General features: G+C 43.6%; 1 protein-coding gene across 2 annotated transcripts in view; it reads right to left on the bottom strand.

The window, feature by feature from the left end:
* Positions 1-25,847, bottom strand: part of LOC137531647 (phospholipid-transporting ATPase ID-like) — a 240,948-nt gene that overhangs the window by 189,123 nt on the left and 25,978 nt on the right. The window contains exon 3 of one of the 2 annotated variants that reach the window (XM_068251600.1): positions 12,849-13,757. The exons of the other annotated variant lie outside the window; for it this stretch is intronic. The gene's annotated coding sequence lies outside the window, so the exon portion shown is untranslated. The remainder of the gene's footprint in view (positions 1-12,848; positions 13,758-25,847) is intronic. 2 annotated transcript variants of the gene reach the window in all.

Here is a 25,847-nt window from a genome sequence, read left to right as displayed (position 1 = left end):
AATGCTGCCCACTTTACAATTAATTTACAGTGAAACGCTGCCCCATTACGATTATTTGGCACCTATGGGGGGGCCCCATCCAAATATTCGCAGGGGGGCCCAGTGATTTCTAGTTACGCCTGGACCTGAACGCTTGTTTTGTGGGAAGCCACTTCACAGCGAGGTGAAAGTCTGCAAGGCCGTGTATAGACTATGCCTGGGGCAGAGAGAGGGGCCTCCTGTGAAGTGCTCTCTTCCTGGCACACTTGTAGTTGCTAGGTGGGACGCACTCCACATTATACTGCAATGACTTCATTAGGAGAAGGACTATTCAAGTGCCTGGAGTCAGCAGAAGGTCAGTGTTGGCGAACAGTCTGTGTCATTTGTGATTCGGTATTTAGGAAAATACAGAATGGGTTGTTTTTTTTTAGATTTGGCTATATTTTGATAGACGGCTTTTTAGGATTTGTTGGCCTTGCAGCAGTTCATTCAGAAGCCAAATAGATCTTCATGGAAACCAAAAAGAGAAGGCACTAATAACTTCTAACAGTCTATACACAGAAAAAAACACTACTTATTCAGTCAGAGCTGGGACAAGGTCCTCCAGCACGCAAGGCTGAGTTACCAAAGTGCGCCCCTCCATCCCTCCCACCCCAGCTGTCACACACTGATTGCTATTAGACTTAAGGTGGCCACACACCATACAATAAAATGATCCGATTTTACAGTAATTCAATAAAAACGATCATATCTTTCGAAAAAAAAAATGTTTTCATTCGACTGAAAAATCCGATCGGATTTCCCGCTTTTTCCGATTTAAATCGATCCAGAATGCCAGATATTTCTCTTCAACCTCTACTTAAGATTGTATGGTGTGTGTTGGATTGTTAATTTATTAATATACACACCCTAGCAATTTTCTCTGAGTTTCCAATCATTTTTATTATAATTGAGGAAAAAATTTATCATAGGTGTGTGGTACATTGGTCATATTTTTGAAATGTTACAATCAGTCAGAAAAATTGATTGCAATTCTTAAATTGAACAGATATTTAAAAAATTGTATGGTGTGTGGCCACCTTAAGAGGCACCCCAGGGCCCCCAACACCTTAATCTCTAGTTATCTGGCTTGCAGTCACTGCACTGTATCCCCTTTTCTTATTTCTCTCTGCTTCAAACACAGTAGGGGAATAATAGCTGAGTGAGTTGTGTGCCCTCCTCCTACACTGCGCCCCGAGGCTGGAGCCTCACTCGCCTCTGCCTCGGATTTAGTACATAATAAATACACAGTTTACCCTTTCCATGGAGATGTCTTGAAACGTAACTTTTGATAAATAGTTCTAAAATCGCAACTGGGAGAGGGGGAAGAAATTCACAGAGCTCTGTGAGGGAGACTATATAAATCAGAGGTCCCTAAACTTTTTTGGTCAAGGGCCGGGTCAACATACTACAGATTGCTGGGGGGAGCATACATAAAATGATGTTGAAAACATTAAGCTGAATGTACAGTGGTTTGCAAAAGTATTCAGCCCCCTTGAAGTTTTACACATTTTGTCACATTACTGCCACAAACATGAATCAATTTTATTGGAATTCCATGTGAAAGACCAATACAAAGTGGTGTACACGTGAGAAGTGGAACGAAAATCATGAATGATTCCAAACATTTTTTACAAATAATAAACTGCAAAGTGGGGTGTGCGTAATTATTCGGCCCCCTGAGTCAATACTTTGTAGAACCACCTTTTGCTGCAATTACAGCTGCCAGTCTTTTAGGGTATGTCTCTGCCAGCTTTGCACATCTAGAGACTGAAATCCTTGCCCATTCTTCTTTGCAAATCAGCTCCACCTCAGTCAGATTAGATGGACAGTGTTTGTGAACAGCAGTTTTCAGATCTTGCCACAGATTCTCGATTGGATTTAGATCTGGACTTTGACTGGGCCATTCTAACACATGGATATGTTTTGTTTTAAACCATTCCATTGTTGCCCTGGCTTTTTGTTTAGGGCCGTTGTCCTGCTGGAAGGTGAACCTCCGCCCCAGTCTCAAGTCTTTTGCAGACTACAAGAGGTTTTCTTCCAAGATTGCCCTGTATTTGGCTCCATCCATCTTCCCATCAACTCTGACCAGCTTCCCTGTCCCTGCTGAAGAGAAGCACCCCCAGAGCATGATGCTGCCACCACCATATTTGACATTGGGGATGGTGTGTTCAGAGTGATGTGCAGTGTTAGTTTTCCGCCACACATAGCGTTTTGCATTTTGGCCAAAAAGTTCAATTTTGGTCTCATCTGACCAGAGCATCTTCTTCCACATGTTTACTGTGTCCCCCACATGGCTTGTGGCAATCTGCAAACGGGACTTCTTATACTTTTCTGTTAACAATGGCTTTCTTCTTGCCACTCTTCCATAAAGGCCAACTTTGTGCAGTGAACGACTAATAGTTGTCCTATGGACAGATTCCCCCACCTGAGCTGCTCTCTCTAGCTCATCCAAAGTCACCATGGGCCTCTTGACTGCATTTCTGATTAGCGTTATCCTTGGTCGGCCTGTGAGTTTAGGTGGACGGCCTTGTCTTGGTAGGTTTACAGTTGTGCCATACTCCTTCCATTTCTGAATAATCGCTTGAACAGTGCTCCGTGGGATGTTCAAGGCTTTGGAAATCTTTTTGTAGCCTAAGCCCGCTTTAAATTTCTCAATAACTTTATCCCTGACCTGTCTGGTGTGTTCTTTGGACTTAATGGTGTTGTTGCTCCCAATATTCTCTTAGACAACCTCTGAGGCCATCATAGAGCAGCTGTATTTGTACTGACATTAGATTACACACAGGTGCACTCTATTTAGTCATTAGCACTCATCAGGCAATGTCCATAGGCAACTGACTGCACTCAGACCAAAGGGGGCTGAATAATTACGGACACCCCACTTTGCAGTTATTTATTTGTAAAAAATGTTTGGAATAATGTATGATTTTCGTTCCACTTCTCACGTGTACACCACTTTGTATTGGTTTTTCACGTGCAATTCCAATAAAATTGATTCATGTTTGTGGCAGTAATATGACAAAATGTGGAAAACCTCAAGGGGGCCAAATACTTTTGCAAACCACTGTAGGTATTGATTCCTAACCCCCCCCCCCCATCATGCCCGGAGGAGAACTCCCAGGAGCAGCCATACAGTCACGCAATGCCCGAGAAATGTGCTTGCGCACCAGACCGTGAAGTATGCCCAGGTGATGGACAAAACAAAAGGCAGAGGCAGGCCACCTGGCAGGTCTGTTCGAGGCCGCGATGTCGTGTTTTCGTGCAGCCCTCGACCAAAGTACAGTGTTCAGAAGAAGGCACGTGCCATCAACCCCCAATATTGTCAGGTTGTAGTTGACTATTTAACACAGAACACCTCATCTTTCTCAACTTCCGCACAGAAGCGTGACATATCTTCCTCCTCCTGCTCTGATTCTGGCACCCCACTTAACACTCAGTCGGCCGCCACCACCAAAGTGCATCACCCCAGGGCTCAGCGATGTGGACATTTTTTTGTGTGTCTGCCTCAGATGAGAGCAATGCCATCTGTACTCTCTGAAACCGAAAAATTGAGCCGTGAAAAGACCAAGACCCGCGAAGGGACAACTAACTTACGAAGGCACATGATTACAAAGCACAAACTGCAATGGGATGACCACCTGAGGAAAAACAGCACACAAAAGCAAAGCCACACACTGCAGTGTAAGATACCAGGCCCTAATTTTTTCTCAAAAAAGGCGTTACGTAAACTGTACCGTGATGTTGAAAGGCAAGTGGAGACATCTCTGGCACACAGCGTTGGGTTAAGGGTCCATCTGACCACGGATGCCTGGTCTGCAAAGCACGCTCAGGCCTGCCCGAAGACTAAGTCAGTCCCGACACACAGCATCTCTGCCTGCACGCCGTGTGACTGCCTGCCCCAAGACTAAGTCGCTCCCCACACAGCATCTCTGCTGCCTTCTCCGCCTCCACCAACAGGGTCCAGGACTCCAGGTGGATTCCTGAATTTTTAAGGCCGCCGCTGCTAGCAGCGGCCGCTATAATAATTTTTATGGTGTGTGTACATGTCTGCCTAATTTTTCTGGCTGCACTGCAGCTGCAACAACAAAACAAAAGGCATGTACATGTGTCAATTCCCCCTCGTGATCATTACCTTGCCACGGTGAAGGGGCTTGCGTATCACAATGAAGCAATGACCGCTGGCTATATGAGTATCTCAAGGGGGAGGGTGCGAACCAGTCCAGCACGGCCGTCACAACACAAACAGCTGTTTGCGGTGCGTTACACAGTGAGTTTGGTGTGTCAGTGTGAAGCAGTACTCTAATTACACTCCCTGATTGATGTATACACATGCAAGATGTTTTAAAGCACTTTAGGCCTGCAATTTATCATTCAATGTGATTTCTGCCCTTAAAACACTGCTTTGCATCAAATCCAGATTTTTCCTGGGACTTTTGGCATGTATCCCACTCCACCATGCCCCCCTCCAGGTGTTAGACCCCTTGAAACATATTATCCATCACTTTTGTGGCCAGCATAAGTGTTTCTAGTTTTCAAAGAAGTTTGCAAACCCGTTTCATGAACCTAAAATCGGAGGTTCGGGCCATCTCTTTTGGATAGCAGTGTCACCTGATATGGAATTGTATTGGAAGCCAGCGAATGACTGCTTGCTGGCTTCTATGTGGATGGGTGGTGCAAGCACTGCTATTCTACATTCGGGCCGCCAATATTTTAACCACTTCAGCCTACAGCGTTGAAAATCTTAAGCATCCGAGCAATGTTCACCTCCCATTCATTCGCCAATAACTTTATCGTTACTTATCACAATTAATTGATCTATAGCTTGTTTTTTCCGCCACTAATTAGGCTTTCTTTGGGTAGTACATTTTGCTAAGAGCCACTTTACTGTAAATGCATTTTAACAGGAAGATTAAGATAGAAATGGAAAAAAATCATTATTCCTCAGTTTTTGGCCATTATAGTTTAAAATTAATACATGCTACAGTAATTAAAACCCATGCATTTTATGTGCCCATTTGTCCCGCTTACTACACCGTTTAAATTACGTCCCTATCACAATTTATGGCGCCGATATTTTATTTAGAAATAAAGGTGCATTTTTTCAATTTGCGTCCATCACTATTTATAAGCTTATAATTAAAGAGGAGCTGTTAGGTATAAGGTCTCAGAGAAAATAAACACATATATCAGTAGCTAAAGATTGGCTGTACTTACATTACATATGCATTTCACTGTCCACGTTTGGATTTCACAGAATTTTTATATAGTATATGCAGAGAATGATGCTCCTGACAGCCCATGGCAGGTTCCATGTTTGTGAAGCCAAATGTGTCGTCATGTCCTGCCTGCTTCTGATCACAGAGGAGCTAGTACAGAATAACACAGTGTGCAGTGAATATTAATGAGCCATGTGGCTAGGAACAATAGCGGACTCCTGCAGAGTAATCTTCCCGGAGATTTATCTGTGCTGTGGCTGGACTGCATTAGAAGCTGCTGAAACTTGATCCCGTCTTCTCCTTAGCAGCCGAGGGGAGGGCCCCAGAATGCTTTGCAGTATGGAATGCGGCTTGCGTCCTCCTTAGGAGCTTAGATGTGCTGATAAGCACACATTAAATGTAAGAGAGATCTTTATCTTTAGTAATGTCTTTTTGGCTTCTGTCTAAACTGTTTAACACAGGAGAATAGAGGTTTAAATTAGCTTCTGCAGCCTGACAGTTACTCTTTAAAAAAAAAATGAATAAGATACTCTCTTGACATGTATATTTAAAAAGTTCAGACCCTTAGGTAACTATTTATGTAGTTTTTTTTTTTTTTAATTGTAATTTTTTTTATTTTTTTTTAAATACAAAAATGTATTTGGGTAATTTTAGTTTGGGAGGTAAATAGCTAATTTTAGATGTAATATAATGTATTTTTTTATTTAATTTAGGTATGTGGGTGCAGTTTACTATTTGGCCACAAGATGGCCACATTCAAAAAATTCCTAGATGCGAACGATCTCGCATCTAGGAACTATAAGAAGAAGGTGATGTTTCCTGGGGGCAGAAATACCGCGCTCTCTGATGAGAAAGCGTCGGCATTTCTGCCGGAGACTTAGATCGGTGAATGGGAATTATATTCCCATTCACTGATCGGGGGGGCAGCGGGAGCGCGCGCGGGCGCGTGCCCGATCGCGCGCACCACACGGCTGCAGCAGCAGTGCCCATCTGGACGGATATATCCGTCCAGATAGGGCGAAGTGGTTAAAGTGCAGTGTTCTGCATCTATAAGTAATACATTTTGTGTGTGGGAGGTCGGTGAAAAAGCCTCAGCAGGCTGCATTCGGCCCATGGACCGTAGTTTGAGGACCACGGATATAAATCCTCACACTGTAGGTAATCCATCTTTCCCAGACTGTATCTTATCTAAACACACATCACCCCACCATACGTCAAAATAACGCAGATCCTGCTCTGCGTGTGTGCAAATTAACCGGTTCAGCACCACAGTGTCGAAAACCTCATGCATCCGAGCAACGTTCACCTCCCATTCATTTGCCAATAACTTTATTGCTACTTATCACAATTAATTGATCTGTATCTTGTTTTTTCCGCCACTAATTAGGCTTTCTTTGGGTGACATTTTGCTAAGAATTATTTTTTTTCTAAATCCATTTTAACAGGAAGATTAAGAAAAAATTCATTACTTCTCAATTTCTGGCCATTATAGTTTGAAATGAATATACGCTACCGTAATTAAAACTCATGTATTTTATTTGCCCATCTGTCCCGGTTATTACACCGTTTAAAGGGAACCAGAGAGGAACCATCATTAAAAATACAAAAAGCTTTAATACATACCTGGGGCTTCTTCCAGCCCCATAAGCCTGGAACACTCCCACGCCGCCATCTTCCGCTTCCTCTTCCGGTACCGGGTCCCGTCACTTCCGGCGGACGCGGCCAATTGTCCGCATCACAGGGGCTCCCTCCATACCCGTACGCATGAGGCTGCGCAGTAAGCAGCTTCACGCGTACTTATACGGAGGGATCCCCCTGTGATGCGGACAATTGGCCGCGTCTGCCGGCCGACTGGCGGTAATGACGTGACCCGGTAGCGGCGGATCCAGGCAGCGGAGGATGGCAGCGTGGGAGCGCTCCGTGCGTATGGGGCTGGAGGAAGCCCCAGGTATGTATAACAGCTTTCCCCCAACGTCTCTGGTTCCCTTTAAATGGTGTCCCTATCACAATTAATGGCGTTGATATTTTATTTAGAAGTAAAGGTGCATTTTTTCAATTTGCGTCCATCACTATTTATAAGCTTATAATTTAAAATAATATAATAACATACTCTCTTGACATGCATATTTAAAAAGTTCAGACCCTTGCGTAACTATTTATGTTGTTTTTGTTTTTTATTGTATTTTTTAATAAAAAAATGTATTTGGGTAATTTTTGGTGTGGGAGGGAAACAGCTAATTTTACATGTTAAATAATATAATTGTTTAATAAAAAATGTATGTGGGTGCAGTTTACTATTTGGCCACAAGATGGCCACAGTCAAAAAAGTCCTGGATGTGAACGATCTTGCATCCAGGAACTAAAAAGAAGAAGGTGAAGTTTCCTGGGGCAGAAATACCGCGCTCTCTGGATAGAAAGCGTCAGTATTTCTCCGGGGGACTTAGATCGGTGAATGGGAATTATATTCCCATTCACTGATCGGGGGGCTAGCGGCGGGAGCGTGCGCGGGAGCATGCCCAATCGTGCGCACCACGCGGTGGCAGCAGCAAAGCCTATCTGGACGAGTAAGTTCGTCCAGATAGGCCGAACTGGTTATGGGTTGACGCGTTCAATGTTAGTCTATGGCAACTCTTGCATGTTTGAATTTTTGAGCTGCATCGCACTACGTTATAGCCATATGCGCACATCTGTTTTAAAAAGTCGGGGCTTTATACTCTTAAATGTGCAACACAAACGTCGCACACCTATGATGCAATTTTCATTCTTGTGCCTCCGTTACATCGCATGTCACCGCAACACATTACTTGCTTCTTTGCGTTGCATTTTATCTGCGTTGTGTAGCAATGCAACACGCATTAGCACTGTAACCGTAGCCTTAGGCTACTACAACGCAGTACTGTGAACAGGCTCATAGAGTTGTATGGGAAGTGAGTTGACATGCAGAGTTATTCTGCAACGCAACTAAGCACTGTGAAAAGGGTCTTGTACTCACCATTCCCTTCCAGTCTATTACCTTGTAGAGCTCAAGGCATGGAAATAAAAGCATAAGAACTGCTTTGATTACTCATCGAAATGGCATTACTATGATCTAAGAGGGGAATACTGTACTGAACTTTACACTGTGTCTCAACCAGGTCACCTTCTTAATGATACGTTAAAGATTAACTTTTATTAAACCGTTGTAAAAATATGGGCAGGAAATATAAAAAGCTCAGTGGTACTAAGATAAGTGATGTAGAGATAATCCTGAGCTGACCTATCCTTATCATAGGAGATACAGTTGTGTTCAAAATTATTCAAATATGAAATTGAGTGTTTTGGCCAGTTTGACATTGATTTTGATCATTTCAGTCATCTTGTTTACAATGAAATCAAAGAGGCACTTGTAAGTCAGACAAATATAACATAACATTTATAATGAAATAACCACAAATGTCTTTTCTGTGCTGACATCATTATCAGTTTTATGGGGGGGGGGGGGGGGGGGGTAAGTCTACGGTAAGCACTGTCCATTCAAGTGACAGGATTGATTGCTGTCGTTTGCACAAATGCAGCATTCAATCCAATCGTCTTGTTCTGTCCTGGATGCTACCTGCAGCGTTCAGCTATACGCAGCACATTTAAGAACTCTGCCAAAGGTTGTGAATCGGTCTTCTACTTGCTACCAGAAAAACATTTGACCGAGACACCCGGGTTGCTGCAGACTTCTGGTCTGGACAACCTGTCTAAGGCCTGGAACCCAAGTATGAAAGTAAAAGTATTAGAGTCAGAGGATCAGCAGGACTGCCAGGCAACCGGTATTGTTTCAGTTGTCCTTTAGCCTATTGCTAGTAAAAAGAGAGCCTTGTTGCCACCTGATGACAAAGTTTGGTATAAGATGCTTAAAGAGACACTGAAGCGAGAAAAAAATATGATATAGTGAATTGGTTGTGTACTATGAATAATTACTAGAAGTTTAGCAGCAAAGAAAATATTCTCATATTTTTATTTTCAGGTATATAGTGTTTTTTTCTAACATTGCATCATTCTATAATATGTGCAGATTACACAACACTCAGCATTCAAAATGAGTCTTTCAGAGCAGTCTGTGAACTAATGACCTCTCCTCTGGCAGAGGAAAAGTAAATAGTTCAATTACAGTTGAGATAATAAAAGTCAGATAACAGCCCTCTCCGCGACTTTGAAAGTCGCAGAGCTTAATTGCTTTTTTGCATAGAGATAACAACTGGAGTTTCTTAACTCTTCCTGTACTGGAAACAATTAGACTGATGTATCTGATCTTAATGTTTTATTTCTTAGCTGTACTACACATACAAATCATAATATCATAATTTTTTTTTTGCTTCAGTGTCTCTTTAAATCGCATAAAATTTGCCTGCACTCTGGATACTCTCTTTACTCCAATTGTAACATTTACTCCTGTGGATTCGCATGGATCTGCTGCAAAAGACTGTCTTTGTGAAGTAAAACTATAATTTTCTGTTTTCCATTATTTATTTGATCTTTTCATTGGCACCAAATGGGACATATTCTAATATTTGACAACTACAGTACAGTTGTATATTTTGTTTTAAATAACATCATTAAGAAGATCAAAATGAGCCATCCTCTAAAGCCTCATACACACCAGATGGATATGAGAGAGTGATTGGACAAAAGATATACAGCTTACTGATTGCCAGAGAACGATCCCAGTTCAAAATCGATCTCTTTCTTGATTGGAAGCCAATCGGACATGCTAATAAAATATCAAACAAAATACTAGCTATCGTTCCGTGTGTATGTCCTTTCATATCGATATCCATTCAGAAATATGATTGGAAATCTATGTAATCAACTTTCTTCATCAGACCTAAATATCGATCTGATAATTCCCTTGTATCAGATCTGAAGTGAAAACTGCATGGTGTGTACCAATCAAACAGACATCTGCCCTGACGTTGCTTAGGATAGCTGGGTGAAACTAGTCAGCGTTGTCAGCAGCATACATATTAGTACGCCGCCGATGCGCTGGGCGCTGAGTGTGGTTGAATAGTGCCTCAGCCTGCTTCCGCTCAAACTTCCAGCGGCGTTAACCTCTTGAGGACCATAGGTTTATACCCCCTAGTGACCAGGCCATTTTTTAATAGGCGGCACTTCACAACTTTTAATGCTTTATTGCTCGGTCATACAACTTAGCACCCAAAGGAATTTTACCTCCTTTGCTGCTAAAATTTTGTTTTTATTAATTAGAAATGATAATTTAAAAACAAACAAACCCTATTTCTTTTATTTCCCCCTCCCCATCCCCCCAAATTGGCCATAGACTACGTTACATATACTAGACATTACATACATAGGCATATGCCTATGATAGGGATCAGATTGTGAGGTACAATTAAGTGACAACTGACAAGGCTGTTGTTTGTAGAGGGCTGCACTAGATCTCAGCACTGTACATGGTTTTTAGCATCTTTAATGTGATTAACAGCCTGCCAGCTCTGATCGCTGGCTGGCAGGCTGATTGCGGCACTGCAGGGAACACGCACTCGAGCGAGTGCTTGTTCCCTGTAAATATCCCCTCTTGCGAGATGAAGCCATATGGCGGTGCGAAGAAACAACAGAGTTACTCTCCCGTTGGGAGGAGGTTAAATACTTTTCCCCATCCAAAGTCCTAGCAACTTGGAGGGAGATGTATTTCGGGGTCCAGCGATCACCGGAACACCGAATTATCCTTACGCACCCTGGGCCTAGTTTCGGCATTCGGTGGTGAACGCTGTAACCACCTGCTTTGTTCTCAGCAGGGGTCACCATGCACTGCCCTACATGGGATAACCTGGGCATCTGGCTCGCCCCACCCAGGTTTACGCTTTAGAAATGGATCCCCGAGTCGAGTCTTCCCTCAGGCGCATGGACATGTGATCTCATTGACACATTGGCCGCGGTGATTACAGAAGACCAGCCATGTGATACGTACGCCTCGTACTACAGATCCTGCTGCATTGCTACACAGCTTGATTGCAGCTTACGGACTTGTCATGTCACACTCTTGCTTCATGTTGGTGGCTTCTGATTTTCACACATGGATGCAGCCCAGTAGCAGCATTACAAGACTTTTTGCTTGTTTTGCAACTAGCTACCATTTTTTAAAAATCTCCAGTCTGGAAGACCCAATGATCAGTAGATGTGATTGTTTTTTTTTTTGGTGTTTCACTCCATATTCAGAAATTTACATGTGGGTATACGCGTGTTACAGTAGATCTGAAGTAAAAATTGCATGGTGTGTACCCAGCTCATGAGCAGCTAGGATTTCTATGTGGAGCTTAAATAACTGGGAGAAAAGCCAGGCATAAATTAGCAGCAAAGTATTCAAAAATGGGCAGAATGATCAATAATAATTTGTCTTTACAGGCCTCTATTTTCTGATTATTGTTGTGGTTATTATTAATATTAATTAGGATATTCAGCACCATTCTTTTCCATGGTTGTAATAAGTATCTTTAGTGTTTAGTATTGGCTCACAAAGTCACTACTGCAAACTGTTACAAATCTTTATAGTGGAAGTCAAAATAAAGAGCAGTCAGATTGTTTTGGCTGTCGGTGTCCCTGCTGGGTGGGGTCCCCACATTTTTCTGATATAATTTTGTTTGTTTTTTACAATTTTTATCAAAACAGGAATTGGGAAGAAGTATTTCAAAGGGATGTCAACCGTCAAAATTGAGACTCTCCCACCCTTACTGATTCAATCTTTTTCATCCAATCTTACCAAATCTATGTAGCATAAGGGTAAATTGAGTAAATATATTTAATGAATCATTTAAACGGTCGCTTATATTACATAGAAATGGTAAGATTAGATGAACAAGGTTGGATCATTAGTGGCCACCATAAAGATGCCCATTAACGGTACAATTTTTCCCTAAATGCGATCTTTCGATGCGATTTGAATGATCGTAAGAAATCTGAAGGCACTTATCAAATGTTCACATTTACTGAATGATTCTTTCTTCAAATGCGATCATATTTACCAACTTTCGAATCGATTTTCTCCCATAAAGCAATCGAACAAAGAATTGTTCACTATCGATTGCCTTCATAAACGGCAAATTTTCTATACAATTCGATTGAAAAATCGCATCGAAAGATCGCATTTGGTGAAAAAATTGTACCGTTAATGAGAACCTTTAGGGAAATGTCATCCAACTTCCTGTTGTGTTTCGATGACAGAAGGACAAGGAAAATTACCCACTGCACAAACTCCCGACCCATCAAAGGTTAAAACTCTTCCTCACTCCATCCAAGGAATAAAATAGTTTTGGCTAGAGTTCCGCTTAAAGCTAGCCTTGGACTTGAACTGGCAGTTGCCCTTTGAACCCCTGCTTTCAAAGATTCAACGCACGTGTTAGAGGGATTTGCCCGTTTGTTAATCTGTGCCATTAGCAGCACTGGGAACGCCTCCCTCCTTATCCCACCTCTCCTCTCCATTCACTTAACTTGGACTTGACCAAATTGAAGCTCAGGACCCGATGGACAAAGCATTCAAGATTCCTGAACCATCAGCTCTCCTGACATGTAAACGGCCATCACAGAAAAAACACCCGTAGGTTAGCGAAATAAAAACTTAGACCTCACCTGTGAATTTAAAGAACGTATGTCCGAGCCACGTGCCTGACCCACCACAAACGTGAACTGTTCAAATGCAACTGTCCATTAGTCCTCAGGATACAGCGAGGTGTGGGCTGATTGTATTCCTGTCCCTGGCAGGAGAGATCTCAGCAAGGTGCCAATTCCTGATGTGTAGTGGTCAGGTTCCAGTAGATAAAGTAGCCAGCGATTTTCTGAGACAGTAATTAGGGTGGTTGGTCCTGGTTATAGAGCCGAGAGCAGAGTCAGTGCCAGGTCCAGCTGGCTGGCAGACCTGTGACACACAGTAGGCGCTCAGTGACAGCCTGGCGATGGGGTAGGGTAGGACTGAATAAACAGGAAGCTGCCCTTTGGACTCTCTCTATTACAGTAGGTATTAGATTACACCTGAGACTGGGAACAGAGAGCAGGAGAGACAGTCCAGGGGGGAATCTCGTACCAAATCCACACATGCTGTTAACCCCTTGAGGAATGGAACTAGCGGCTGCAGGTGGAGAAGGTGGCCGGCTGGTTACTTAGTACGGCTCTCTCCTAGGTGACCCGCTCAGCAGAGTACACAACACACCACGCTGAACTGGTTCTTAAACAGGCTTTCATTATCGAAGTGACCTGTCTGTCATTATCAGGTGATCACAGAGGTGTCGCTCTCACTGCCAGGAATCTTCGGTGGCTGATACACGCCGGGGTTGGTTTACTCGCACAGAATTGTTGAGAGGGGCTGATCAGCTGCATTGTGATTGTTTAGGCCTGTGTTTGAGGATCCATTTCCATACATCACAAATAGGATGTGAAGATTTCCCAATAAATATTTTTTTTTTACTCAAAAGTTTATTCCAAAGCTTTTTATCTCATGCCTTAAATGACCCCGAAGGCTATTTAAGTTTACATCTTTATTTCCTAGAGAACAAAATAAATAAAGTTATATAAAGCATATTAATAAAATGTGAATGCATTAGTTATTAATATTTATTATTGATTCATAAAGTGCCAACATATTCCATGGCGCTACACAGAGTAAAGGTGGCCACACACCATACAATTTTTGAAATATCTGTTCAATTCAAGAATTGCAATACATTTTTCTCACTGATTGTAACATTTCAAAAATATGACCAATGTACCACAGACCTATGTTCATTTTTTCCCCAATTATGATAAAAATGATTGGAAACTCTGAGAAAATTGCTAGGGTGTGTATATTAATAAACTGACAATCTAACACACACCATACAATCTTTATAAAAATTGAAGTAAAATTTCCAGCATTCCAGATCGATAAAAATCGAAAAAAAAAAAAACACAGGAAACCCGATCGGATTTTTCAGTCGAATGAAAAAAAAAAGCTTTCGATTTTTTGGGGAGATCCAAACATATTTATTATATTGCCGTAAAATCGGATCATTTTATTGTATCGTGTGTGGCCACCTTAAGAGATAAACAAGGGGTTACAAAATCAGGGCTGTGGAGTCGGTATTAAAATCATTTGACTCCGATTCCTCAGCTTATGAAACCACTGACTCCAGGTACCCAAAATTGCTCTGACTCCTTAGTCTAAAGGTGGACACACACTATACAATAAAATGATCCGATTTTACGGTAATTCGATAAATATCATCGGATCTCCCTGAAAAAATCGAAAGCTTTTTTTTTATTCGACTGAAAAATCCGATCGGATTTCCCGTTTTTTCCCCCGGATTTTTATCGATCTGGAATGCTGAAAATGTTTCTTCCATTTTTCCAAAGATTGTATGTTGTGTGTTAGATTGTCAATTAATTAACCACTTGAAGATCGCAGTGGTAACCCCCCCTAAAGACCAGGCTCTTTGTTGGTGCACTGGGCTTTGCAGGCTTTTCAGTCTCCTGCACAGCCCAGCTTAGGAGCCCAGCGATCGGACTCTCCTCCTTTTCTTGTCCCTTAGGGCAGTGTTTTTCAACCGCTGTTCCGGTTGCCTGGTGTGCCGTATGGCAGGGGTCCCCAACCACCGAGCCGCGGCAGGTATGGCCTCTCGCTTCTCCCCTCCCCGTGGCCGCCGCTCCTGTCACCTTATCATGAGCGGGCGGCCGCTTGTCCGATTAGATTCTCCCATAGCCGCTCTCCTCAGTGGCATCCCCTATTACAGCAGCGCGCTCGGCGGCTTCTGTGATGAGCAGGAAGCGGTACAGCGGTTCCCATGGTAACGGCGATGCATATCGCCGTTACAGGAAGCCGCTGTACCGCTTCCTGCTCATCACAGCAGCCGCCAAGCGCGCTGCTGTAATAGGGGATGCCACTGAGGAGAGCGGCTATGGGGGAATCTAATCGGACAAGCAGCCGCCCGCTCATGATAAGGTAACAGGAGCAGCGAAGGGGGGAGGGGCACTACCTACCCATACTAGGAAGCTATACTGGGCACTATACTAGCTATACTGGGCACTACCTACCTATACTGGGCGCTACCTACCTATACTGGGCACTATGCTAGCTATACTGGGCACCATACTGGGCACTATGCTAGCTATACTGGGCACTATACTAGCTATCTGGGTACTATACTAGCTATACTGGGCACTATACTAGCTATACTGGGCACTTTACTGGCTATACTGGGGCACTACCTACCCATACTGGGCACTATACTGGGGCACTACCTATCCACACTGGGACTATACTAGCTATACTGGTCATTATACTAGCTATACTGGGGCACTATACTAGCTATACTGGGGTAACTATACTAGCCATACTGGGGCAACTAAACTCCCTATACTGGGGCAACTATGCTAGCTATGCAGCCGCACCCCAGCCCCCCTCCCCCTCATAACCCGCTGTGCACAACACTGTCCACTAGGTCGCGCAAACACCCGAGCCAAGCCCACACCCCCCCCCCGTCCCGCCGTTCCCCGGAGAAAAATTTGGTCAGAAAGTGGTCCCCGGGCCGGAAAAGGTTGGGGACCACTGCCTTAGGGGACATGCCGCTGGATGGGTCCGATCGCTGCAGCACTTTGTTTTGTTTCTTTTCTAGCCTCATCGACCTCTCTTCCTCCCTCCCTCCCCTCTGATGTCTGCATTGGAACAGGACGGCGGTTCGTCCTGTTCCGCCTCTCATAGGCATCAGCCTGAGAGGACGGCTTTCCCCGGCCAATCAGAGGCCGGGGACCGCCGATTTCGTACAACGCTGCGGCCCCGGGCAGCCCTGTACGCTTGTAAACAAAGGGGATTTCTTTCCCCTTACGTTGACAAGCAGCATGCTAGCCGCGATCGGCAGCTAGCAGGCTATTGTTCCGTGAAGTGGCAGGGAACGATCGCGCATGCGCACGGATGTTCCCTGGGAAACTGCAACCCCAGGACTTGACGCCAAATGGCGTTAGGTGGTCCTGGGGCTGCCGCCGCGTTCACGCCCATTGGCGTGAGGCGGTCTTTAAGTAGTTAATATGCACACCCAAGCAATTTTCTTAGAGCTTCCAATCATTTTTATCATTATTGAGGGAAAATTGAACATAAGTGCGTGGTACACTGGTCATATTTTTGAAATGTTACAATCAGTCAAAAAACTGTATTGCAATTCTTGAATAGAACAGATATTTTAAAAAATTGTATGGTGTGTGGCCAGCTTATCAGGGCTGTGGAGTTGGTACAAAAATCATCCGACTCCCACTCCCGCCTCCAACTCCGACTCCAGGAACCCAAAATTGCTCCGACTCAACTCTGACTCCAAAACCCCGTACAAAATACTACAGACAAGGGTATACTATACCCTATATATAGACATTAGTTCATAATACAGAATTGTTAGATATAGTAGTTATAGTAACAAATGTAACATCGAGGAGAGAGCCAGCGCATACCACAAAGGCTGCATCTGAAATGACCAACAGCTCACGTGTGCAGCACCTCTAATAAGCTATCTGCACAACTCACATTCAATTCAGATGCAAATCATATGCATTACTTACCATGCAAATGGGAAACTCAGGAATACGGGCTGGGAGCAGCTAACCTGGTAGTTACATACTAGCAAAATTATGAAAAGGGGGGGTTGCGCATCCCTAAACACATGCTGCAATTGACTGGTTAATCGCTCAGGCATGCACCACCTCTATTAGGCTGAAAATGCATGCCCTGCGTCCAAAACAAATGCTACATGTATTATACTATGGAGGAACTTTGGCTTCCACTATAGTTTGCATGCAAAGTATAATACACTGGACACTTGCACCATGGTGAGGTAGACCTCCGGGCAAGTGGCCTAACCTAAGGCTAGTTACACACCGGGACGTTGCGTTATAGTGGACGTTATGGTCGCATAACGTTCCCTAACGCAATGCCTGCCGGTGTTGGTAGAGGACGTTGAGTGAGCCGCGTTAAGCGGCTCTTTCCGCATTAGGGCAGTGAGAGTGGCGCTGATTGGCCGGCGGGACCACGTGATGCGCAATCACGTGGTACCGCCAGGCAATCAGCGGCCACCAGTGCAGTGCATATTGAGTAGCCATGTGCGCGGCTACGTAGCGGCCTCTCCCTGCCTCCTCTCCGCCTCAACACTGAGCATGTGCAAACAGTCTAACGCGGCTTAAGCTGCTGGAACGCTATAGTATGCTGCACGTTCTGAAGAACGCAACGTGGGCAGTGTGAACAACCCCATTGACTTTGTATTGCTGTGAGTTGGGCAGCGTTACAGGCTGCACTAACGTGCGCCTGTAACGTCCCTGTGTGGAAGCAGCCTCAATCATAACAAATGTAACATGATGAACAAAATATATAGCGCAATCCAAGACTCAAAAGGTTGAGAGAGCCCTGTTCTTGCAAGCTTACAATTTAAATCTAATAATAAATAATAATACATTGAATAATACATTAATAATAATAATATTTTTAATAATCAGATGAATACATAAATAATACTAACACACATGTTATATAATTCTGTTGGATATTTGTAAATCCATAACACGGCAAAAATGCAACAATAATAAGAATAATATCATATGGGGTTCTGTCTTAATATACACAAACATCGATGGCATAACACCACAGATCTGCATGTACTGTAACTGAGAAGGAAAGTGTGATTGACTGAGGTAAAGAAAATGTAAAGGTGTAAAATGCATATTAATAAAATAATAAACTATGAAAGAATGCGCTTTTAATAAAATTAAAAATAATAATAGAAAAAAAGACACATAAATAATACTAACATACAGTACATGCTAGATATCACTGTATAATACAGCTGCATATTTGGCAGGAAGGATTTTCTGCACAACTGTGTCAATCAATGTGTGCTTGGTCATACGTAAGCATATATCAAGGAAAGGTTTATGACCACATAACAGCACCACAAACGTATATAGACAAAAATAACCACAATTTTATTGAGTACAGGTTATACACTATATATAAAAACCATTAAAAACACATCTGTTGGTAAACCTCGTATAGGATATAATCAGCATGACATCTATAACAGATGGCATATATATATAAAAAAAAAATTGTATTTTCACCTTATGGTGCTCAGATAAGAGCTCCCATAGTGAAGAACCCGGGTTCAAGAAGTGCTCATGTGAGCTTGATAAATCGTGCAAACAATATCTAAAAGTGCAAAAATATTCACATAAACAATTAAAGTGCATAGACATATAACAAGGGCACATGAATGAACAGATGCCACTAGTGCAAACAGAGCAGAGTTGAATGCTGTATACCCTGCATATTATGATGCTGGACTGAAAAGTGCATTGTGCAGAGAAGGAGCGCTTACGTGACCCGGGTTGGAGAGGATCGAGGTGACCAGCAGGAGGGAAGGGATATCCCCAGCTGACTGCTCTACTAGTATCGCGGCAGTCACGCCGCTTTGTCAACAGAGGGGGATCCAGCAACCATTAGGCGGAAGACGCCATGTTATATAGTGCAGAGAGAGCGGTCACGTGAGCGCAAGACGCGCCTCACGTAATATCCGCTGACGTCACCCATGGGTGTGGGCGGAAAAGGCGGAGAGCCAGGACCACGCCTGAGCGCAAGGAAGCGTAAGTATATGGTAAATCAGAGGGGTCAATTCTCCAATAAGAATAATGCAGTATACAGCATTCCCTTCTATTAGATCTAAGGAAGGAAAATGGGTTAACCACATATCACTCAATGTCAATACATATAAGCAGCATACAATTCAGTTAAATCATTATATATACAATGAACACATAATCAAGAAACGACCAAAGAGACTTTGATGATGGTAAAGCCCTCACTTCAGTAGCCTCACATTTCCTGCAATTCCATGGAGGCTCTAGCTCTAGTCTCCAGGTTATTGGCTTGGAACAAATCAAAACCACCATTAGGAGAGGTGATCTAGTTAGCAAATTATTACAGAAGGAGGCAAGATGGATTTACATTCTGAATACTAAATCACCTAGTGGTATAAATGAGGAGATCGACTTTACAGGGTTTATCTGATGTGCTATTGTCCCTTGTTGATATTTATTTTTGATTTATTGCAGACATTTGGCATGTGGTGGGCTCTACATATAATTGTTCATTATGTCTCTGAATGTTTCTCTATCTGGATGCGTGTTGGACCTTATGTGGACTCCTCTGGTGCTCTGTGGACTCCTGTTGCTTTAAGAATTACGCGTGCGTGTCGTTGTGCGCCGGTGCGTCGTTTGTCTCTATCTAAGAATAATATATCTATGAAGATTGCCATACGCCTATATGGATGGACGTTTCTTGATTATGTGTTCATTGTATATATAATGATTTAACTGAATTGTATGCTGCTTATATGTATTGACATTGAGTGATATGTGGTTAACCCATTTTCCTTCCTTAGATCTAATAGAAGGGAATGCTGTATACTACATTATTCTTATTGGAGAATTGACCCCTCTGATTTACCATATACTTACGCTTCCTTGTGCTCCAGCGTGGTCCTGGCTCTCCGCCTTTTCCGCCCACACCCATGGGTGACGTCAGCGGATATTACGTGAGGCGCGTCTTGCGCTCACGTGACCGCTCTCTCTGCACTATATAACATGGCGTCTTCCGCCTAATGGTTGCTGGATCCCCCTCTCTTGACAAAGCGGCGTGACTGCCGCGATACTAGTAGAGCAGTCAGCTGGGGATATCCCTTCCCTCCTGCTGGTCACCTCGATCCTCTCCAACCCGGGTCACGTAAGCGCTCCTTCTCTGCACAATGCACTTTTCAGTCCAGCATCATAATATGCAGGGTATACAGCATTCAACTCTGCTCTGTTTGCACTAGTGGCATCTGTTCATTCATGTGCCCTTGTTATATGTCTATGCACTTTAATTGTTTATGTGGATATTTTTGCACTTTTAAATATTGTTTGCACGATTTATCAAGCTCACATGAGCACTTCTTGAACCCGGGTTCTTCACTATGGGAGCTCTTATCTGAGCACCATAAGGTGAAAATACAATTTTTTTTTTTTTATATATATATATGCCATCTATTATAGATGTCACGCTGATTATATCCTATACGAGGTTTACCAACAGATGTGTTTTTAATGGTTTTTATATATAGTGTATAACCTGTACTCAATAAAATTGTGGTTATTTTTGTCTATATACGTTTGTGGTGCTGTTATGTGGTCATAAACCTTTCCTTGATACAGCTGCATATTTGCTAAACCATAAAATGTTTGACAACATCACACCTCAAATATAAATGTAACCGAGAGGAAAAGTGTGTTTGATTGATGTGAAGAAAATGTAAAGATATAAAATGCATATTAATAAAATAATACAAATAATAAACTGTGAAAGAATGGAGCTATTAATAAAAGTGAAAATAATAACAGAAAAAGATTAACACATAAATAATACTAACATACAAGCTAGATATCATTGTATAATGCAGTTGCATATTTGCCAAGGCTATGGAATGTCTGAGGCAAAAGAAAAATGACGGCTTCTCCCTGTGCCCAAAATGCACGCTGCCAGAACATACGTATGTACTTCCTCCCAGTACAATTGGTAGTGTTGGCGAGGGATAAGCTACATACTCACTACAACGAGCTAGGAGGGTGGATCCCAAAGACGAGCACTCCCTGATTCACCTTCCTGCAGGTGACGTCACATGACATTACACGGCAGGCGTGAACGGGAGGCCAAGCGATTGTGTTACTTTGCACAAAGTCTTTGGGGATCGTAAAGCTCCGATCCGCAGTGACGATCGTTATCGTCGTGCGCCTGTACCCACGGTGCGAGATTGTGAAAACGATCGCTTAATGCCAAAACAGGGTACTGGCCTGGATGTGGAGGAGTCCCCAGTCTGCAATGCAAACATTCCCTGCAATAATAGTTATGGTGATCTCTCTCCTTAGTCCATCAGTCAACTCCGACTCTTTGTGATCATATGTAATTTTGTCCACCAGATGCGTCTATCAATCACTGCTTCTTTCAGCCGTTGCATAGGCATGTTCATAGCTTTACATACACTGTCTACTGATCTTAGCCTCTGTTATCCTCTTCTTTTGCCCTTCATTTTTCTAAGTATCAAGGATTTCTCCATATACGGTTTTCTCTTTATGAGCCTTTGCTCATAACTTTGCAATTGACCTTCTTCCCTGAGTTTTCTCCTAGGAGACAGCTTATATGGATAGTTTCTGTGATTGTAACAACCTCAGTCTCATCTGAAAGACAAAAGGAGACCAATGATGCAGAATCGTGAAAGATTCAGAGAAGCAAACTGCTAAGGATGTACATACTCACAAAGGTGGGTTGCAAATCATTGCAACCATCGTCAGAGTAGGCGGGTCTGTAACAGGAACTGGTTGGTTGCATTTGCAGGAAAAGCCACAAATGCCGGTTCCTAGGGCGCTGGAAAGGCTGGGGCGGCCGCAGTGCTGCAGTAAGCATTTCTCCCATGACGGACTCACCCTCGCTGTCGGTTTGCCTATCTGCCTGCAGGTCCACATCCACTTACGAGTTGATCTTGCAGTGTATACTGTCTCCTGCTGTTAGCCCTCCTCTCCCCATGCTTCCTTGCGGCATATTTAGACCTCAGATCAGCAGTGGCTGGGGCTCAAAGTGATAGAGTGAGCAGATGCACCGTATACAGAAAGCGAGCAGTGATGTCACTTCCGGTACAGCGCTCTCATACCTCACAGTAGGCTGATTCGACCTGAAGCAAAGTTGTAGGCTTGCACAGTGAAAGGGAGTTGAGTTTCATACTACTAATGGACACAAACTGTGTTTTGCAGGACTGACCATAGCTAAACTACTGTGCACATATCCTCTAAAAGCAGAGTTCCCCAAGCCTGTCCTCAAGGCCCACCAACAGTACGTGTTTTTCAGAAAACCACAAACATTCACAGGTGAAGTAATTAGTGCCTCAGCAGAGCTGATTACGGTAACTACCTCTGCGGATTTCCACAAAACATGTACTGTTGGTTGGCCCTGAGGACAGGGTTGGGAAACACTGTGTACTTAAAGGGAACCAGAGGAATGGAGGGTGAAAAAAGAAAAAGGCTTTTATACATACCTGGGGTTTCTTCCAGCCCCATAAGCCTGGATCGCTCCCACACGGCCATCCTCCGCTTCCTCTATCGCCGCTACCGGGTCCCGTCACTTTCGGCGGACGCGGCCAATTGTCCGCATCACAGGGGCTCCCTCCATACCCGTACGCATGCGGCTGCGCAGTAGGCAGCCGCAAGCGTAAATGTACGGATAGAGCCTCTGTGATGCGGAGAATTGGCCGCATCCGCCGGCCGACTGGCGGTAATGACGGGACCCGGTATCGGCTGATCCAGGCAGCGGAGGACGGCGGCGTGGGTGCGATCCGTGCGTATGGGGCTGGAGGAAGCCCCAGGTATGTATAAAAGCTTTACTTTTCTCCTCTCTGGTTCTCTTTAAGGGTACTCCAGTAGTGTGAATTCCCACTAACCATTTGAGTTGCAAATTACTTTAGTTCTAATTTCCTGTTTGCTATTATTTGCTGTGTGCCTTGCAACACCCTAGTAACTAAGGCATACAATGACAGGTAGGGTGCAGGAAATTGCCCCTCTTAGTGGTGGTGAGGCTGTATGCTTTCAACCCACGATACGCATCTAATTTTCCTGATTTTGAAAAATGTTTGTTTATGCCCTGGGGAGGTCTATGTTGGTCCACTGTGGGTATAAATATAGTTACCTTTTCAACACTTACTTACTTGGTGTTAATTCAGGAAAAGAGGTGCCCATGGGTGCTAGCAAGAAGCTTCTCTATGCACACGCACTACACATTATAGATGCATAAAAGATAGGCTAATAAAGCTGTTGATCTTATAAACCGAGAGGTATCTTACCTCTCTTGAAACTAATAATAGGTTAGTGTATCTAGGAGTATATAGTTCTTACCTTCTTAAAGAGAACGCGAGGTGGCATATTATAATCCTAATAAGACCCAGAGGCATGTCGTGTGCACAATGACACGCCTCTGGGTCACTGAACCGCTGCTGCCAGCACCCCCCCCCTTAAAAGATCGCCAGCCTAGCGACAATCTGCTTGTCACTAGCTGGAGTTATTTATGTGAGGCTGTCAGTCAGCCTCATAGCATCTCCCCCTGATAACGCACTTCCCCACGCTGCTCCCCGCCTCTGTTTGCTTCCTCCAATAGGTAGCCAAGCCGCGACCCAGGAGTACTTCGGTAAACAACTCCCCACACACACAGTAGGCGTAATTTTTTTAAAAATATATTTTAATCGCTAAAGTATCCTTTAATGTATGAGGGCTAGAGTTCCCCCTTGTGTATTTAGTACAGTTCCTCTTAAAAAGAAACTCCAACCAAGAATTGAACTTTATCCCAATCAGTAGTGGATACCCCCTTTTACATGAGAAATCTATTCCTTTTCACAAACATACCATCAGGGGGCGCTGTATGGCTGATATTGTGGTGAAACCCCTCCCACAGGAAACTGTGAGTACCGTGGTACTCCTGGCACTTTCCTGTCTGCCAAAAAAACAAGCAGCAGCTACATCACCTGCCAACAGTAAAAATGTCACCATGTATTAAATGTCAGAATGTAAATCAGGGATTTAAAATATTTAACAATAGGCAAACACTGACTAAATCATTTATACATAATTATTGTAAAAATGAAGCACTTTTTTTTATTACATTATTTTCACTGGAGTTCCTCTTTAAATTAAAGACTAGTACCCGTTGATACTGTCGCCTATATCACATGACTATATATGGTGATTGTTGGCCAATGAGAGAAGTTCAGTGAGGCAGGAAGGGGCGGGGCACAATTTCCTACAGAGGCCTGAGTCTCACGCTGTACAAAAAATATTTAGAAGAAAGAAAACTGCACTGAAGTCAGAACAATCCTAAGATGATAACCTGTATAATGTTTTCAAAGGCTGCCAAGTATTTAATAACATGAAATCACAAAAAGATAGCCTAGCGTTAATACAGGTTTATGACACTTTAATAATCAAAGTGATAATACTATGTAATTAAGCAAAACCTCCTTATCACGGGATTGCCTTTTAGATGAATTGGTTATTGCCAGTGATTGTGTTTAGTTAGTGGTAGTAATCAGGAACCTATCCGACAGTGTTTGCAGTGAACTGTAGTAGCTCCATCTGTTTTTCAGGGACTGCAGGAATATCCTGCCAGTAATGGATATGTGGAGTGGACTTTGTCTCCTGTTCTCCGTGTCACCTTATCTCAGTGACAGGTGTGTGGGCTGATATCACATGAAGTGAGCACTGCTGGCCTGATCACCAGCCTATGTGCTTCTCTGCACAGCGACAAGGGGAAGCTATCCTGGCAACACCGCCTTCCTGGATCCTCAATCCACACCCATCTGTCCCAACTAGGTGTAACTCTCTCTTAGATATGACTACAGTAAAATCCCTTTATAGTAAACATCAAGGGACCTGGCAAGTAGTTTACTACCTGTATATCAGAACGTTACTATCCCAGAACTGTATATCCATGCAGGTGCACTATAGCAAGAACCTACTGTATTATTATTATATATTGAGCCAATGTTTTTTGTGGCTTTGTGCAAGTAAATATTTTACAATAAATGTACTATTTAAAGGGTACCTGAGATTAATGGAAAAAAGAAATGTATACATACCTGGGGCTTCTTCCAGCTCCGTCCAGGCTGATCAGTCCCTCACCATCCACCTCAGTCCTGGATTCTCTGCAATGGGTCCCGGTAATTTGGCCAGTCTGTGCAGGTGCAGTCTAGCCGCAAATGCAGCCCAGTTGCGTTCCGCACCTGTGCAGTAGTAATGCGCAGGCGCAATATGCTCCTGGCAACTGGAGCACATGAAGGGGGCACATGTGCACTATGCCCCAAATTCCAACATTTCAGGGACCCATCAGCCTGAAGGGGCTGAAGGAAGCCCCAGATATGTATTAATCCCTTCCTTCTTGATTTTAGGTTCACTTTAAAGGAATTATCAGCCAAAGTATAAAAAAACTGATTTATTTACCTGGAGCTTTCTCCAGCCCCTTGCAGCTGACATGTCTCACGCGCACCTCTGCTCTCCGCCACCGGCCCGGGGTCCCCGCACGGTGTCTCGTCAGGCATCCTCTACTGCGCGGGCGCTGAACTACTGCACTTGCGTAGTATGCCACGTACAACGTGGGTTTGATTGACAACGGCGCTCCACGCAGGCACAGTTCCACACATTCTCTGCACCGTGCGGCGATCCCGGGCCGGCGGCGGACATCGGAGCTGCCAGCGTGGGACAGTACGCTGCAAGGGACTGGAGAAAGCCCCGGATAAGCAAATAAGATTTTTTATACTTTGGCTAATGATTCATTTAAGGAAAACCTGTGAAAACATGGGCCCTACAAGTTAAATGCTTACAAAGCTAGTCCCCGGGTTACATACAGTTCAACAAACCAGTCAATACAAACGGCGCGCCCATCGCAATGATGTCACCCCCACATTGAAGGAGAAGAGTGAGAGCTTTCGGAGCTTTGTGGGGCATTTGCTGGGGTGAGAGGGGTCTTTTGTTGTCCTGACGGCCCTGTAATGCAGTTTGGAG

This window comes from Hyperolius riggenbachi, chromosome 1 (assembly GCF_040937935.1).
Source record: "Hyperolius riggenbachi isolate aHypRig1 chromosome 1, aHypRig1.pri, whole genome shotgun sequence".
Taxonomy (NCBI): Eukaryota; Metazoa; Chordata; class Amphibia; order Anura; family Hyperoliidae; genus Hyperolius; species Hyperolius riggenbachi.
The sequence above is the reverse complement of the archived record's forward strand: the minus strand, read 5'-3'. Positions and strand labels throughout refer to the sequence as shown.